At 44.2% G+C, this 10,186-nt stretch overlaps 1 long non-coding RNA gene across 1 annotated transcript; it reads right to left on the bottom strand.

The window, feature by feature from the left end:
- Nucleotides 1-380: 380 nt before the first annotated feature.
- LOC125993161 (uncharacterized) lies at nucleotides 381-9,311 on the bottom strand. The gene is made up of 2 exons (XR_007490045.2): nucleotides 8,739-9,311; nucleotides 381-4,847 (listed from the first exon to the last, which is right to left on the bottom strand). It is a non-coding gene; the product is annotated as an uncharacterized lncRNA (long non-coding RNA).
- Between the last annotated feature and the right edge of the window lie 875 nt (nucleotides 9,312-10,186).

Below are 10,186 nucleotides of genomic sequence, written 5' to 3'. Positions count from 1 at the left end.
CCGGTCCATTTCAGGTCCCGAGAGATTGTGGTTCCCAGGAACTTGAAGGTGTCTGATGAGAGAATAGTATTACTGCGGATAGTGAGGGGTGAAAGTGGTGAAGGGCCTCGCCTGAAGTCCACTGTCATCTCCACGGTCTTGAGCGGGTTCAAGTCCAGGTGGTTTTGGCTGCACCAGTGACCAGCCGCTCCACCTCCTGTCTGTACGCAGTCTCATCACCGTTCTGGATCAGTCCGATGAGAGTGGTGTCGTCTGCATACTTCAGGAGCTTCACGGAAGAGTCACTTGCGGAGAAATCGTTGGTGTAGAAGAGAAGAGCAGTGGGGAGAGGACTGTTGGGTTGACAACATTTATCTGAAATCAATCTCGGAGACGGTAGGTCTTTCTTGGCTTAGCGTTTTCTCCTGCGCAGAAGGGCGCATCCCAGACACAGCAAGTGTGGCTGAGATTCGCGCTCTGCTCTGAGTTTTGCCGAGCTTTTTATTGAGAAAGAAACAATTGGGCAAGTGTACATGATCGGGTAGGTTCACAGGCAGGAAATACATTCCATAGTTATATCTCATTACCACAGAACAAACTCTCATGGACGGAGCAGTATGGACGTCTCATGACTATTAGCTTAACAAAAACGTAGTCTTTAGTGGCCCTGGGAATACATCCCGGTGTCGTACTCATGACTTCAACTTAAATGAGACCTCTGTCTGCTTCAGCCATCCCATGACAATCTCATGATCTGAACATGTCTAGCTAACTATGGGGCTTATTGTATAGCGCGGCTAATGACTCCAGTCATTAGCCGGCCATATGCCCCCAAATCATTTTCACAAGGCTAGATGGTCACATACTGCGGAGAGTCTTGCACACAAAAGTAGATACATAGAATCCAATGATAAAAAGTATATCATTTCCAACATTCCCTCCTGTTTTTAACATTGGAATTCATGGGAAAACAAAACATCAACTAATAACTACATATGTGTATAAATGAGTATATGCTTACACAATATAGTATAGTACCATCAAAAAGCATGAAAGTTTACATTCCAGAGTTTATCAGAACTACAGCCCTTCATCCGGCTTTGGCTATGTTCGTTATAATGGAATGTATTTTGTTCTGGATCGTCAAGAAAAATAGACAGGTAGGCGATTTACGCAAGGCGGTCCCACTCCTCTTGTTCACACTGGGCCAACATGATATTCTGGACAGCAGATGCTGATGTCAACCTTTTAGTCATGTGACTAATTAAAATAATGCCGCATGTGGTCGTTTGATAAAGTAATGAAGCACATAATATTGACACAATATCACAGCATACTGCAAAGTTGAAATGCTCTTAGTTTTGCCCCCCTTGCATATGTATGTGTCTGTCGATGAATTGTTCTGGGATCACTGCCCAGGGCCTGCTGTCCATCCAAGATCTTTATGTCCACTTCACCGTCCTCAGAGTCTCTTCCCAGGCCCCGGTCAGCGTTCAGGAGTTCCCTAGTAATCGACATCTCCATAACCAGTCGTCAGCAAACAATTCTTCTCCTTTGTGGTTGTTTGGGGCACGGGGATGATTGGTGGTCGTTGTTCAATAGAACCTCCAAGCGTCCCTGCATCTACTCCTACGATCCAGAGGCCCGCGTGAACCTAAAACAAACAAACAAACAAACAACAACACTCCCCCCAGGAGTTATGAATTATCTTCCTTATTTCTCATCGTGCTGTCAGTCTCGCACGATTTCTCCTGTGACTGCTGCCTGTTGAATTCTGGCACGTCCTGTTAAAGCCTCCAAAACAAGTGAATCCAAAAAAGCATTGAATGTCACAATTAAATTTTATATGTATCTACTTACGCACTCAAACGTAACTCCACCCCCCTTTAACACATTCGCCCAATGTGTCATTAGGCATTTAAAAAGGAACCGGCAAACGTCCTACCACATCATCACGTCTTGCAGCCAGTCCTGTCGAACCTTGCAGTCATCCAGGATCGTCATCCCCAAGTTCCTGAAAATTGACTGTGCACCTCACACTCGGCAATACCAACAACGGACACTTGTGCTCACAAAACTACACAGGCATCGAGTATCTACTAAATGAAAATAGACACACAATGAATCATGGCGCACGGGGATTCCGTCCTGAAAATCATCAATCATCATAAAAATCAAAAGGGTTAGGGTTAACATTTTCACGTGAATTCAACATAAACTTTCCAAGACTGCAATCGACAACCTGCAAAAGTAATACAAGTTATAAAACAACCAGCAATCTGCTCCTTGGCTGTCGGTTGACGCTGCAATAAGTCAAGTGACACACAGAAACAAAGCCAAGCTCGCACTTGCCACAAGCAAGCTTAAGTTCCATATGTATGGTTGTCATCTACATAGTCTGTCACCTTGTCGGGTGAGTTCAGGTTCGTCATGTCATATGTCCATCGTCCTAGTGTTCGATATCAGTCCTGTCTTGTCCATCCGTGTTGCTGAATTCGGCCTTCTCCATGAACTATTTTTGTTGTTCATGGTGCCTTTGATTAACCATCGGCTGTTAGTCATCACACTTGGGTGTTCCCGTCTCAGGTGAGAGGAATCTTACCCTCAACTGTGACCCTTTCATACCAACTACAAAATACTTTGGCCTTTCATACTGCCCTCAACACACACACACACACACACACATATTCGTAACCACACAAGCGCCAATTCATTTGCATCTATCACTCATACAACAACAAACAAATTTAGTATGTGTAAGTGAACAGGCAATCAGCGAATATTAACGGTAAACCCTTCATTTCTGGATGTCCTTCCCAAGTGAATATTTCGTACATTCGTACCGGACCTTTACTGTAAAATTGCCAATTAAATGCCTAAAAATTCAGTCATTTGTACTGCTGAGCATGTTCATGGGTGAGCATGGGGAAAGAAGCAGCCTCAGTAGGTCCTTAAATAATCTTGTCCTAATCCATCGTTCTGATCGAGCACCTGGGTAAAGATACTCAAAAGTCTTCCTCCAACAGTCTACTCCACTACATTATTTTCACTTTGCCATGTTAAGGCATTTGTTTTCCGAGTCCTATCACATTTGTCATCGCGTTCACTGTCACTTGGTGTGAGTCTCATGCAGTGTTATTCTTAACTGTCAAAAGTTTTCATGGCTGTTATTCCTTGATCTTATCAAACTTTTTGTTTTGACACCAGAATTTCCCTATGAGGTGTGATTAACTTCTACTTTATTAATTACCTCCATTGAATAATCTAATCACCTTTTGACTGCATCCTAGTAGATCCTAATGCCCTATTTTTCCTTCTCCGAACTGTTAATGACTAAATGTCTAATTGTTAAGCTGGATGGGCTAAATGTGATTCTACTCTTATCTCTTACAATTTTAGCCTATCTGTTTCATCCAAATTTATCCTCTGACTATGATACTTTTTCTTTCTTCGTAACACTACACAATTTGTTCCTTATTTGTTTATCTTTTAGCAAGACTCCTCAGTTGTGTCAAACTCAGTGCCCAAGCAAGCTTCCATCCACTCTGACCCAAGCTCCACCAAGTTTGATAACGTCTCAGCAGCTTGGTGCATCTTTCAGGTCTTGTGTGTCTTTCGCCGCACCTCATTGTCAGGTTGTTATCTTTGGTTGTAGTCTCAGAGTCAACTCATCCCTCACTCTTGGATGAGTCCATTTTCAACTGAGTCCATTCTCATCTTGTGAGCTCCTTCACTCTTTGTACTCCGCCTCCGAGGATGTCGTTCTCCTCCAGGGCGTTGTGCTCCCCCCAAGCACAAATATAGTCCTTCTTTGCTCTTGCAAAGGTCAAAGGTGCCTTAGAGCCATGCACCATTTTTCTTGATGTTCTCAGCTGTCGGTGGAGTCTCGGGATCGAGTTTCAGAGTCACTGATGGATACTGAAAAAACAGACTGGGATACCAAACTTAAATATCATCTTCCAATTTGACATAAATTCCATAGTGCCTTCTGTTAATCAAACTTCAAATTCTACTATTATCAATAATCTAATCTACCTGAGAAGAACAGCGCCTTTCTTTCATGAGCGCTCGGATGTATTGTGATGGACCTCATTTGAACCATTTTAAATTGACAGATTACCCTAAACTTAAATTGCAAGTCTTAACTGTTATTTCTCTCAATTATACTGTAATTTCCAGAAACTCCTCCTATTTTCAGGCCACTATCTATCTTTTGTTTTCCTAACTTTGATTTTATGCCATTCTCTCTATTACCTTTCCACCTTTCCTGATTTGAGCCTTCAATTTCTGATCTAGTTTCCAAATTTTGCCTAGTATCATATCTATTTTGACCTCAGTATTAATGGTGTTATGCTCACTTTACAGATATTACTGAACTGTCCTGAATTTATAATTCACTGCCAGTACATCGAAGGCCATTTCTCAGCTGTTCACTTTTTCCATGTTCCTGTTAGGCTCCACTATTCGAATCTTCGAATTTTCATATAGAGTTTCTTTTAGGTTCCTGTGTGGATCATGTTTCACACAAACAGGACATGCTTAAAAAAAAATTTTTTTTTCAAGAATCTAAACCAAAGGTAACTAATAGGTAACTAATAACTCATCTCCCCCCTGTTGTCACATAAGTGACACAACAGGCATTGCCTTAAAAGTCATTTTGGCAAAACAGTTTTGTTATTGACATCGTCAATAGCACCTTATCCATTATCACACCCTTTGTTGTTTGAACTAATATCATTTTCAATCTTGTCAATCCTTCTTCTACTTTTGGTGTCCACGCGAATGTATCTTTGACTGCTAACGGCTGTCCATGAGCCACTCCTGTTAGTGGCTTAGCAATTTCAGCATAGCATGGAGCCCAAGCTCAGCTGTAATGACAAAAAAAAACATCAGTTGTTCTTCGTGGCAGGTCGTGGTGTGTCTAATATAACCTGTTACCTGCTCTCCCTTTCGCTGAGAGTAAACCAAGATAGTTTACTTCTGGTTTTTACCCATCCTAACTTCTGTTACTTGACTTCACTTCCTCTCTGGCCTAAATGCTGCATGAGGAGAAAGGAATCTCATCCTTACACTTCCTTTGTTTCAAAAGCAATTATCATCATTGTAGACGAAAACTTGAACTTTTGTCTACTTGAAGCCCTTTGAGACTGTTTGTGATTTAGGGCTATACAAATAAACTTGACTTGACTTTTAGATGAAAGCCTAAAACGAGCCATTCAATTCATGATAATCAGTCAACCACTGTGAAATAAGGCCTATTTTCTTTTCTTAGCATTAAATATGCTCAAAATCATTCTTTCTTCAAAGTTGTTCTACTACTTTTCACATAGTGGTCTCCAACAACGTCAACCAGTCAAGCTGTATCTTGTCATTCATTCCTGCTCATTTGGATCTCACACACGCGCACACACACACAGGCACGCACGCATGCACTGTTCTCACTCTCCTCAAGCTCTCTTCAAGCTGTCCACACAGTCATACTACATCATTTTTAATTCACAGTCCTCATTTGAATCTGTCCTATCTCAAGGTTCTTGGTAAAACAACCCACTCATTCCGATTTTGACATATTCCAAAAATTCACTCAAGAGATGCTTGCATTGAATTAATTCCATAAGCTTTTCATTTCCAAAAAATTTGCAGATTTAGGGCAATTTTCCTTCCACTCATTCTTACAGGCAAATTCTACATTTCACCTTTACATTGTCCCAGTTTGAAATTCACATCATTCAGCCCATTTAAATCACACTGGGAACGTTTTTAAACATTCCCGAAATTGCAAAATTAAGAAATTCATATTTTCACGTTAAATTATTACTTCTTTGTAATGCTATGGCATGCTCAAACTTGGCCAATAAAAGATTGATTAAAATTTCTGCAAAATTTTACAAAATTCATATTTCACCTCTAAGTTCTACATGTTTCAACTGATTCAATTCTGCTCGAACATCATTCTGTTGCATCTCCTAAATATTTATTCATCTTTTTCGCCTGTCTTTACACCAATTTCTCCAAAAAATGCATTTTCCAGTTTCAATGTCTCCTTTTTTATTTTATTTTTTCTTGCAGTGCAAATCGAATAGACCCCAGTCTAGTAACTTTCCTTGCACACTATTTTAGCCAATTTCAAAATTTTAACACATAGACACACATAAACACACAGAGAACACAAGGACAACACAAAGGCCCACAACAAAACACAGTGCACAAACAACATCAACAAACAATGCTGTGCAAACGTCTTCCTCTATTTGATGTTTTGGTTTTACTATTTTTATTTATTTTTTCTCACATTACTGGCCTTTCAATAAGGTTTGACAACTGTATCATTCGCATACATCAGCGTCATTTATACTTTGGGGAAATTTAACAGCCTTGGTCATGCTTCTTGTTTGGTAGGAGTTCTTATTGACTGACCATAATATATTTTGCTATTATTCAGGTCTTTTAAATTAGATGCATGTTTTGCATAGGAGCAGAAGGAGCTTCTGCCTCAGGCTCCTCTTCTTGAGCCACGCCTAACAGTGCGCCTACGCACTATAGCTTCATTGTCTGACAATCATACTTGCGGCCTCAAGTTTGGTAACTTATTTAACGTATACTTCTCATCCCCTGATACATTGTCAGTAACACTTTGACGGCCCCCCATTGTAATCAATTTAGTTCAACATTTAAATCATAGGGATTTCTAAAGATGGAATGTTTCTTTAGTGCAATAACAACTTTCTGTGGTAATTCCTGCTTTGACCAGTTTTCTGGTGAGGAATTCCACAGAAATTTGCCATTTCTTCCCACCATGTTACATGCAGCACAATAGCGAGTGATACGTGCTACCATTCACACACATTCACACCGCGGAATTTTCTTAACACAACGAGGTGTATTTCCGTCTACAAGTTCCATCTGTAGACCGAATTTCTATCACTTGGAATTCACAACAAGGACTCCGCCGTCCTTACCCAGGTACCCTTTTTCTGGGGACTAAAATACCCCAACCACGCAGCCAACAAAGAGGTCTCACCGAGTCTCTGAGAGATTTCTTTTGAAGTTTCCGTCAATCCTCGCTGCCGAGAGGTGCTGAACCGGACGCCGGCCTGGTGGATGAACATTGTTCCCCAGGGCTTTCCTTCAGGCGTCCTGTGACCTCTGCCGTGCACGGATTCGGCGTCTTCAACACTCTTCGGATCAGCGAGCAGATTTTCAGGAAATCCCGGACGAGCCCCCAAAAATGTTGGGTTGACAACATTTATCTGAAATCAATCTCGGAGACGGTAGGTCTTTCTTGGCTTAGCGTTTTCTCCTGCGCAGAAGGGCGCATCCCAGACACAGCAAGTGTGGCTGAGATTCGCGCTCTGCTCTGAGTTTTGCCGAGCTTTTTATTGAGAAAGAAACAATTGGGCAAGTGTACATGATCGGGTAGGTTCACAGGCAGGAAATACATTCCATAGTTATATCTCATTACCACAGAACAAACTCTCGTGGACGGAGCAGTATGGACGTCTCATGACTATTAGCTTAACAAAAACGTAGTCTTTAGTGGCCCTGGGAATACATCCCGGTGTCGTACTCATGACTTCAACTTAAATGAGACCTCTGTCTGCTTCAGCCATCCCATGACAATCTCATGATCTGAACATGTCTAGCTAACTATGGGGCTTATTGTATAGCGCGGCTAATGACTCCAGTCATTAGCCGGCCATATGCCCCCAAATCATTTTCACAAGGCTAGATGGTCACATACTGCGGAGAGTCTTGCACACAAAAGTAGATACATAGAATCCAATGATAAAAAGTATATCATTTCCAACAAGGACGCATCCCTGAGGGGCTCCAGTGTTGGTGGTCAGGGTGTCAGATGTGATGCTCCCCAGCCTCACACGCTGTCTCCTGTTGGTCAGGAAGCTGGTGATCCACTGACAGGTGGAGGCAGGCACCGCAAGCTGGATGAGCTTCTGTTGGAGGATGTCAGGAGCGATGGTGTGGAACGCCGAGCTGAAGTTCACAAACAGGATCCTGGCGTACTTTCCTGGGGTGTCCAGGTGTTGCAGGATGTAGTGCAGTCCCATGTTGACCGCATCATCCACCGACCTATTTGCCTGGTAGGCAAACTGGAGGGGGTCCAGCAGGGGGCCCGTGACATCCTTCAGGTGGTTCAGTACTAACCTCTCGAAAGATTTCATGACCACAGATGTCAGTGCAACAGGTCTATAGTCATTCGTACCTGTGATGGCGGGCTTCTTGGCCACTGGTACGATGGTGGAGCTCTTGAAACACGAGGGCACCTCACACAGCTCCAGGGAACGGTTGAAGATCCGTGCAAAGGTGGGCGCCAGCTGCTCAGCGCAGACTTTCAAGCAGGAAGGTGACACGCCGTCTGGGCCCGGTGCCTTCCTGATCTTTTGTCTCCGGAACATCTGGCGCACTTCCTCCTCGCGAATCTGGAGTGCGGGCGCGGCCTCTGCAAGAGAGAGAGTCGGTGACCACGGTGATGGAGGTGTGGACAGAGCAGTTGTGGGGGGAGGTGAGTATGTGGATTGTGTGGATTGTGCTGCAGGAGGTCCCGTTGTGTGGGAGGACCGATCAAACCTGCAGTAGAACCTGTTTAGCTGGTCAGCGAGCCTTGGGCTCTCCACAGGACGGGGGGTTCGTTTCTTGAAGCCCGTGATGCTCTGCAGGCCTTTCCACACTGTTGAGGGATCAGGATTGGCAGAGAGGTGTCTCTCCAGGCTCTCCCCGTAACACCTCCTGGCTTTCCTGACCTCTCGGTTCAGTGTGTTTCTGGTCTGCTTGAACAGGTCCCGGTCGCCGCTCCTGTAGGCCTCCTCCTTGACTTTGCGCAGCCTCCTAAGGTTCGGTGTAAACCAAGGTTTGTCGTTGTTGTACGTGCAGAAGGTCTTAGTCTGCACACACAGATCCTCACAAAAACTGATGTATGATGTGACAGTGTCAGTGAGTTCATGCAAGTCTGAATTTGCAGCTTCAAAAACACTCCAATCGGTGCAGTCAAAGCAGGCTCGGAGGTCCTGCCTTGACTCCAATGTCCACTTCCTGACAGTCCTCACCACAGGCTTTTAGTTTTTAGTTTCTGTCTGTAGGCAGGGATCAGATGAACTAGACAGTGGTCCGAGAGTCCTAAAGCTGCACAAGCCACAGAGTGGTATGCATCCTTAATTACGGTGTAGCAGTGGTCCAGTGTCTGTGCCCCTCTGGTGGGACACGTTATGTGCTGTCTGTATCTGGGGAGTTTGTGTGCGAGGTTCGCCCTGTTAAGATCACCCAGAACAATGATTAGTGAATTTGGTAGAAGTTTCTCCATGTCTGTCACCTGGTCAGCCAGCATCTGCGTGGCTTCACTCGCACGTGCGTGTGGTGGGATGTAAACAGCCGCCATGACGATCGAGGAGAACTCCCGTGGTGAATAGAACGGCCGGCAGTTTATGAAAAGTGTTTCTAGGAGAGGGCTGCAAAACTCTTTCAACACCATGACATCGGTACACCAACGTTCATTAATGTAGAAACAGAGACCACCTCCCTTTGATTTTCCGGAGAGCTCCGCGCTGCGATCTGCACGCGTTAGCCGAAACCCAGCTAACTCCATGGCGTGGTGGGGGGTTCGTTCGCTAAGCCACGTCTCAACAAAACACAGCGCGGCGGATCTGCTGAAGTCCGTGTTCCTTGAAGTGAGGAGCAGCAGTTCGTCCATCTTGTTCGCCAGGGAGCGGACATTCGCCAGATGAATTGACGGTAGGGCAGAACGGAACCCTCTCTGCCTCAGCTTTACGAGGGCTCCCGCTCGTTTTCCGCGTCGCCGCCGTCGCGCTAGCTTGTATAGCACCGCCGCTCCGGCTAAAATCTCCGACAAACAGTCTGAATCAGAGAGAACAGGAGAGAAAATACCAGAAGAAGACTGACCGATGTTTAACAGTGCTTCTCTAGTAAAAGTGATCCGGGATGGACAGCAGAAGACACAGAAAACACACAAAATAAGACAAAGAAACAGAGAGCGACTCACCGTGGCAGCCATCCGCGGCGCCATCAGTCGTAACCAAATCCCCGTAAGCGTATCGTAGCTAATGTTATGAGCGTTAGCTGTGTTTCCTTTATTGATATCCGGCAATTTAATATTTTCTCTTTTCGTTCTCTTTTACCTTAGCATACTCCCGCACATCCTATACCAATAAATTCCAGCATAGCGTAGTACCGCATA

The sequence above is a fragment of the Syngnathus scovelli genome, unplaced genomic scaffold (genome assembly GCF_024217435.2).
Source record: "Syngnathus scovelli strain Florida unplaced genomic scaffold, RoL_Ssco_1.2 HiC_scaffold_27, whole genome shotgun sequence".
Taxonomy (NCBI): domain Eukaryota; kingdom Metazoa; phylum Chordata; class Actinopteri; order Syngnathiformes; family Syngnathidae; genus Syngnathus; species Syngnathus scovelli.
This window is presented reverse-complemented; position numbering and strand designations above follow the sequence as displayed.